This window comes from Anolis carolinensis, chromosome 1 (assembly GCF_035594765.1).
Source record: "Anolis carolinensis isolate JA03-04 chromosome 1, rAnoCar3.1.pri, whole genome shotgun sequence".
Classification (NCBI taxonomy): domain Eukaryota; kingdom Metazoa; phylum Chordata; class Lepidosauria; order Squamata; family Dactyloidae; genus Anolis; species Anolis carolinensis.
In genome coordinates, this window is record NC_085841.1 from 173331175 (window position 1) to 173339517 (window position 8343).

An 8343-nucleotide genomic window follows, 5' to 3' on the forward strand; every position below is an offset into this window, starting at 1 on the left:
TGCGCGCGCACTCACACCTCTTCCCCAATGCCTCCCGCGCGCAGCCGTCCTCGCGCCCTTCTCTCTTCCGCCGCCGGAGGGGAGGGGAAGGGGAAAGGGGAGTGAACCCGACGGAATTCTCCTGCTAAGGGCCCTTCCACACAAGGCATGCTTTGAACTGGGTTATATGGCAGTGTGGACTCTGGGGACCCTTCCACACTGCCATATAACCCAGTTCAAAGCAGATAATGTGGGATTTTTTTCAGCTGTGTGGAAGGAGCTTCAGATAATCCAGTTCAAAGCAGATATTGTGGATGACCTACCTTGATATTCTGGGTTATATGGCCGTGTAGAAGGGCCTTTAGATGCACCCTGAGATATTTTGGTGGTTGGTCTTCTGAAAAGCAATATTGCTCTCTCATATACACACAGGCACACATAGACACACGCTCAGGATATAGATAAGGAGTTTGTTTCCAAAAGGTGCCTAATCCCCCCCAAAATGGGAAAAATTGAGTTATAGGTGGCAGCACATTGTTGCCTAGGAGTAGAATATTATGTGCAGATCTGAAGCTACCGCTATGTATCAAACCACTTTCGTACGGGGCTTGGAAAATGGCATTTTATATTGCTTCAGCTGTGTGTGTGTGTGTGTGTGGGGGGGGACTTGCCTTCAAGTCACCTGGTGATTAATTTTGTAGGTTTTTCCCCTCCTTCAGCAAGGATTATTCAGCCCCCTTCCACACAGCTGAATAAAATCCACATCGAACTGGATTATATGGCAGTGTAGACTCAGCTAACCCAGTTGTAAGCAGATATTGTGGATTATCTGCCTTGATATTCTGGGTTATATGGTTGTGTGGAAGGGCCCTCAGTGGCGGTGTTCTTCTGAAATATGACCTATAGCACCTGGGATTCATTGCTGTCAACGGCCTGACTAGTGGGTTGCAGACTGCACGAAAAAAAGTATATAAAAGGGTTGTTGTTTTTTTGCAACAATACAGCAGATACTGTACATGTAATCTTTTATAACTGAAAAAAACACTTTTTGTAAGTCCAGTGTACAGGTATTGTATCAATATTCCTAAAGGGATAAAACTGTGCCAATTTCCTTTTATAACCTGATAATGTGCATGTGGTCCAGTCAGATCCATCATTATTACACAATTATAACAATGATATGTTTTTATCTGCCCATGTGACGAGCATGCACTGTTGTTTTCATTACTGTTGGGTTTTTTATAGTCCTTGATTTTGTAACTACGTTCTATGATAAGTACGGTAGGTAAAAGGTAAAGGTAAAGGTTTCTCCTGATGTTAAGTCCAGTCGTGTCCGACTGGGGGTTAGTGCTCATCTCCATTTCTAAACCGAAGAGCTGCCATTGTCTATAGACATCTCCAAGGTCATGTGGCTGGCATGACTGCATGGAACGCTGTTACCTTCCTGCCGGAGCAGTACCTATTGATCTACTCACATTGGCATGCTTTTGAACTTCTAGGTTGGCAGACGCTGGAGTTAACAGCAGGCGCTCACACCACTCCTCGGATTCGAACCTAAGACCTTCTAGTCTGCAAGTTCAGCAGCTCAGCACTGTAACACAGTGCACCACTGGGGTCTCAAGTACGGTAGGAATGACAATTTATAATATTAGAACCCGCCCCTCCAATCTGACAGGTTTGACACAGGAGGAGTTCCATGGGGGTGGAACTTAGGCCCCTTCTACACTGCTATAGAACTGCTTTGAACTGGATTGTATGGCAGCGTAGACTCATATCATCCAGTTTAAAGCAGATAATGTGGATTATCTGATTTGATAATTTGGATTATATGGTACTGTAGAAGGGGCCTAAGGCCTCTTCTACACTGCCCTATATACCAGGATCTGATCCCAAGTTTTCTGCGTTGAACTGGATTATATGAGTCTATACTGCCAGATAATCTGCAAACAGATAATCTGGGATCAGATCCTGGGATATAAGCACAGTGTGGAAAGTGCCTAACTCATCCAAGTACTAACCAGGGTTGACCTTTCTTAGCTTCCAAGAGCAGATGCCTTTAAGGTATTTTGGCCAAATTGGGTATGTGTGCATGCACACACATATACAACCACATAAATTGCCAATTTTTCAAAATCCAGTTATCACAAGGACAGAAAGTGAGGTGATATCTTCTGAACAGAGGCATGGACAGCATAACAAATACCACAGGGATGTTAACCCTTCCCTATACTATCCAAAGCTATTATATATTTGGCCGGAGTTACACTTCTACAGAACCTATCTTGTTCATTACTTTGGGACTACCTATATACTACTGAATAGCAGGGGAGTGCATTGAGACCACCACAATCCTAAAGACAACCAGAAAAACTTCAGATCAGAAGATGCAAAATTCAGTTATCTATCTCTATATCCATATCCATCCATAATAAAAGTGAAAACCCGTATGTGGCACGGGTGTCTGCTCACACAGACAGCCTCCGACCTCCACAAACAGCCTACAGTTCCCAGTGCTGAGGAATCAGCAAGTCACTCTTTTCCACTGACATTGCGGTTACAGCGAGCTCCATGAACATGTAGCCTCAACCCCTGCCAACGTCCTCCCCAAACACTACGGCCCACCACCCAAGGAATGCTTTCAGTTGGGGACAATTTCATACTAGATTTTGCATTTTCCTCCACCACAGGCAGGCATCCCAGGGTTCTCCATTGCTGGGGGATTTGCATGACCCCACCTACTGCCTTTCCCTTTCAAATCTGTCTCCATAACAAACACAGCAGAAGAGTTTAGGGGATTGACTTCACATGGTGGAAGTTGTAGTTCACCCTGCATCAAGTCAGAGCACAGTGACTCCTACTGGGGAATGTAGAGGAGTTGTAGTTCACCTACATCCAGAATGCTATGAACCCAAACAAAGATGGGTCTGGGCCAAACTTGCCATGCATACCTGATATGCCCAGATTTGAATACTGGTGGGTTTTGAGGGGAATTGACCTGGACATTTGGGAGTAGTAGGTACTGGGATTTATAATTCACCTGCAATGAATGAGCACTCCGAACCCCTCCGATGATGGACCAGGACCAAACTTCGCACACAGAGCCCCCATAACCAACAGAACATATTGGACAAGTTTGGGGAAAAGGGAATTATAGTTCACCTGCATCCAGAGAAACAGTGGCCCCCACCGATAATGGACCGGGACCAAACTTCACAGAGAAGCCTCATGACCAACTGAACATACTGCAGGGGTTTGTGGGAATGGGCCTTGATTTTGGGAGTTGTAGTTCACCTGCATCCAAAGAGCACTGAACCCATCCAACGACAGATCTGGACCACACTTGGAACACAGACCCAACTTTGAACTGGCAGGGTTTAGGGAGGATTGACCCACGATTCTGGGAATTGTAGTTCACCCACTCCAAACTGAGAATACCTAACATTCCAATACAAATAATACCTCTTTCAAATAACCCAGGCACCGCTGGGTCCCCAAGCTAGTTAGTAAATAAATGTTTGATCTTTTCCAGCTGTCTTCTGCTCCTCTTTAATTTGGAAAGATGGTCCAAAGAGATGAGAGCACCTAAAGCAAGGCAGTCATATTCCCCTTCTATTCTTCCTCTGTTATTGCAAGCTGAGACCCTGGAGGAGCAAGAGAGAGTGAAAAAAATGTTGCCCCATGAATCAATAACACAGGAAGGTAGAACAGAATGGGGCATGAAGCCCAAACTGATGCCTGCTTTGCCCATTTCTACCTAACATCCAGAATCAGTAGGGAAAGACCATTGCTGAACTGGCTCCAGTATCCCAGGGCAGGTTACAAATAGAGTTGGGAGCATTTCTCCTATCCACCCCTGCACAAGTATGCATGCACATTATCTGTGTTCATTATGAGGCATTCTCAAAGCTGCTTCTATTAAGAAAAAGCAGGGGAGCTGATTAAGACTCAATAGGAATTAAAGATGCTGAATTTTCTTGCACATTGAAGTTTTTTTCTGCTGTAAACATGACAATAATGTTCTATTAGCTGAACATCAGCTAAAATGGAGAATGGGATCATTTGAGAGCAACTCCCAATGACCCTAGCGAGCATGGCCAATGATTAATAGTTCTGTGAGTTGCAGTCAAACAACATCTGGAAGTTTGCATGATTCCCATTTCTAACATTTAGGATATATACATCAATGCATATTTTCTTTAAGTCAATAGGTGGATATATTACAAAAACAGTTAGAACAACAGAAAAGGCAAGCACATTTAGGATAGCAGCTTTGCAGGAAAACAGATGTTTTTAACTGCTAAATACACAAGAGAGTCATACTTAGGAACTTGCCAAAATAACATTCATTGTAAGATTGGGGGGAAAAAAACAGACCACAACTTTTATTGTTTACAACTTTGAATGTGGGTTGACCTTGCATGCGTCCAGATGCAGCATCAACCAACCCACTTGCTGAATGATGTGCTTGATACCTTAGCCTACTACTTGAATTATAGGGCAAGCAGGAATGATCAACCAGAGCAGATTCCCTCTGCATGTTCTTCATGCCATTGGAGGGGGGGGTGGAGTGCAGGAAATGTGCCAGGTATTGAGCTGGGCCATACACCCCTGAGTGTCCTGAGGGGACTCTCTCGGTTAACAATGCCACATACATTGTGGTTTGAAACCATTGGCTGCTGGTTCCATATTCCTTCCCAGGGCCCCACTCCCAGACCCCTGGGAAGAAGAAGCCGGCAATCTGCCATGAAGATAAGCCACCTGGGCTACACTGATCTCTGGATCCTGCAAACCAGCAGCTCAACAAGTCATTCAGTTCCCCTCCCAGAGCAGGCAAAATATAATGTATATTGAATGTACTGCAAACTAAAGAAAATTCTATTTTTTTAAAAAAAAAATTAATCCCTTAGTTTTTTAAGAGTTTACAGCTCCTTGGCTGGTAAGATGTATGTTGGAAATGTGAAAATGGAAGCTGAGAAACAACCCACAAAGAAATAATGGATTATTGGCACAAGTAATGTATGTGATGTATTGCTAAGATTCAGAAATAAAGCTTTTTAATTACGTTTGTTGAGATTATCACTGTTGGTTTCCACCATCATTATTGAAACGAAGCACATTTATTTTACGGGACCAGAACCTGCAACAAAACCCTATGCTAATAACAGGATGAATTCGGAAGAGCTGAATATCAATGCCATGCAAGGTAATGTCACAGTATATAGTAATCATGCTGCTAAAACAGCTCAGGGCAAAAGAGTTCAGAGTACAGTTGTCAACAATATGAGCTATATGTTTATTTGGTTTTTTTAAAAAAAAAAATCTGTAGTAAAAAGCTGAAGAAGCTTACTCATTTTTGTTTTCTCTCTCTCTCTCTTTGAGACACAAGTTTTTTTAAGCTTAAAAGGTTTTGATATTCCAGTCTATTTTCAAACATTGGTTCCCATATATGCAGTGCTGGGGATTATGGAAATAGCCCTGTGGTGGTATGTTTTTGCACCCAGACCTTAGATTGTGGGTTAAGATTGTTTTTAAATGAAGTCTGTATTTCCAACTTCAGCTGAAAGTATATAGGAGGCCTATTTTTTGAGCCTAATCTGTGGCATTACTTAAAAAAATATTGTAAAGACTGCCAGCTTGATATAGTAACCTCTGAATTACTACAATTGTAGACAGAACATACGGAGAAGCTGTACATCATGTACAGTTCTCGTAGTCTTTTGGGTTCTGGACAAGTTGTCTTGGTTTTCATATTTTTTAGAAAATGTCTAGTCCTGTTCGATCAATCTATCATTTTATTTGTATCCTACCTTTCAGACTCAAGGAGGCTTACATAATAAAAACAGTTACAAATTCAACCGCATACCACTAGAATCATACAAAGTTAAAAATAATATTAAAATGTTTCTAGAATTAAAACTCTTGTGTGACTTCATGTTCTAGTGACTCTAAGCTTTCTTGTCATGCGATTTCTTGCAAAAATTTGTTCAGAGAGGGTTCGCTATTGCCTTCCTCTGAGATGGAGTGAGTATGACATGCTCAAGGCTCACCTACTTGGTTTTCAATGCTGAGCGATGATTTGAACCCCAGCCTTCCAGAGTCTTGCTCCAACATTAAAACTGTTAAAACAAGCTTTCTCTTAGGTTTCTTCCACACAGACCAGAAATGTGCGCCAAAGTGGGTTTTTAAAACCTGCTTTGGCACACATTTCTGTCCCCACAATCCACCCAAAACCCAGGCCTTCCTGAAGAGGGTGGCTATATGCTATCCTGATTACTATCGAGATGGCATGCAGCCACTCTGCAACCCTCCAAAATAAGACCTTAAAAGAAAATAGATACCCAGCCGCCATTATCTTCCTTCTCGTACTCTACTGGCAGGATTTAATGACACACCAAGAGATCTGAAAAACTGAGATGGCTGTGTGGATTGAGCTCAGGATCCCATGACGCAGTCCCCAGGCCCAGTCCACACAGGGCCCACACCTGGTAAGACCCAAATCTATCCTAAGATCCAGATCTTACCAGATGTTTAATTAATTTGGAATGAAGCAGGGAAACTCTGCTTTGTTCTGAATTAATTTGGACGCCTCCAGTAACACCGCAACAGGTCCGGAGATATAGGTCTGTCTGGATGGGCCCTTAATGAAAACCATATAAAGCACTAAAGGCAAGGTTAAAAAAGAATTCACCAGTAAAATAGTGAACCATTTCTAAATGCCTACTAGAATAGAAAAAACTGCACTTGATGCTGGAAAGACGGCAAGGAGGGAGCCTGCTCAGCTTCTCTAGGAAGGGTCTGCCGGAGTGGAGAAGGAACCGTGGAGAAGTTCTTTCTGTTTCCCCACTAAACATGTCTGCATGGGATTGAGAGAAGTGCTTTCACTGAATATCTTAGCATTTGGGCAGGCTCATATGGGAATATGCAGCCCTTCAAATAGCTTGGCCTCAGGACGTGTAGGGCTTTATCCGTCATTACCCACACTATGAATTGTGTTTGGAAACAGTCTGTCAGCTATTGTAACGAAGGATTTGTATTCCCCCTGTAACCAGCCCCAGTTAACAATCTGGCTGTAGCTCTTTGGGCCAGCTGAAGTTTCCACACATTCTTCAAAGGCAGCCCCATGGAGAGCATTTAATCACAGTAATCCAAACCGGATGGAACGGAGGCCTGCGTCATTGTGGCCAAGTCAGACTTCTCAAGGAAGGGGCACAGTTGGAATACTAGTTTTAATTGTACCAATGCACTTCTAGCAACTGCCAAAACTTGAGCGTCCAGTTTGAAGCCTGAGTCCCAGACTGCAACCTGTGTTTTCAGAGAGTATAGGCAGTCCCCGAATTACAAACATCTGGCTTACAAACAACTCACAGAGGTAAGACAACAGGAAGTGAGAGAAATCTATTCCTAAAACAGAAAAATTAGAGCTATCATGGGGAAATGGTGTCTTCACTGAAGCTTTCTCACCAATCCTTGTTTCTACCACAAGCTACTTTTTTCAAAATCCAATTATCACAGGGACAGAAAGTGAGGTGAAATCTTCTGAACAGGGGCACAGACAGCAAAACAAATATCATAGGGATGTTACCATTCCCGATGCTATCCAAAGCTAAAAGATCTATTTTTTGCTATAGCTACACTTTAAAATGTACCTGTTTTGACTTACATACAAATTAATCTTAATAACAAACCTACAGAACCTATCTTGCTTGTAAGTTGGGGACTGCCTATATAACGCCATCCAGCACAGATTCAGTCTCCTCGCATTTACCAATCTGCCTTGTGACTAACCAGGAGCACCTCTCTTTTGTCTGGGTTAAGCTTCATTTTGTTTGTCCTCATTCAGTCCATTACTGTCAACAATTCACTGAAGCATTTAAAAATCTGTGGGCCAGGAGATTCATAGTAAAAGTTCAGAAAGCTACCATGGTTTAGTGTATCTTTACTTCGTATGGATGTCCTTCTCTGCAGAAATTGATGAAACTGACCAGATGTAGAGATTATTTTTATATTTATTTGGGCATGGTACTACTTATCCTTTAGGATTCATTTCCTCTGAGAAGGTTGCCCTTTTTAGTGATAGGAAAATATGCTTTTGTTTCCCAGAATTTTAATTCTGTTTATGGTTTTTTTAATGCATGCTGATCTTGTTAGGTTGCACTGTCATTTTAATCATTATTCTGTCACTCAAAGGTTGCATTTATATTGATTTAAAAATGCATTTTAAGCTTTTTTGGGAAGTTTGTTTTAAATGGAAGAGACAATATTACATATTCTAAATAGATACATATAAACACATCAGAATTATATTAGGTCTGAGATAAAAAAGAAGTGTTTCTAATACAGATTGTACTAGAGAGCCATTCAGTC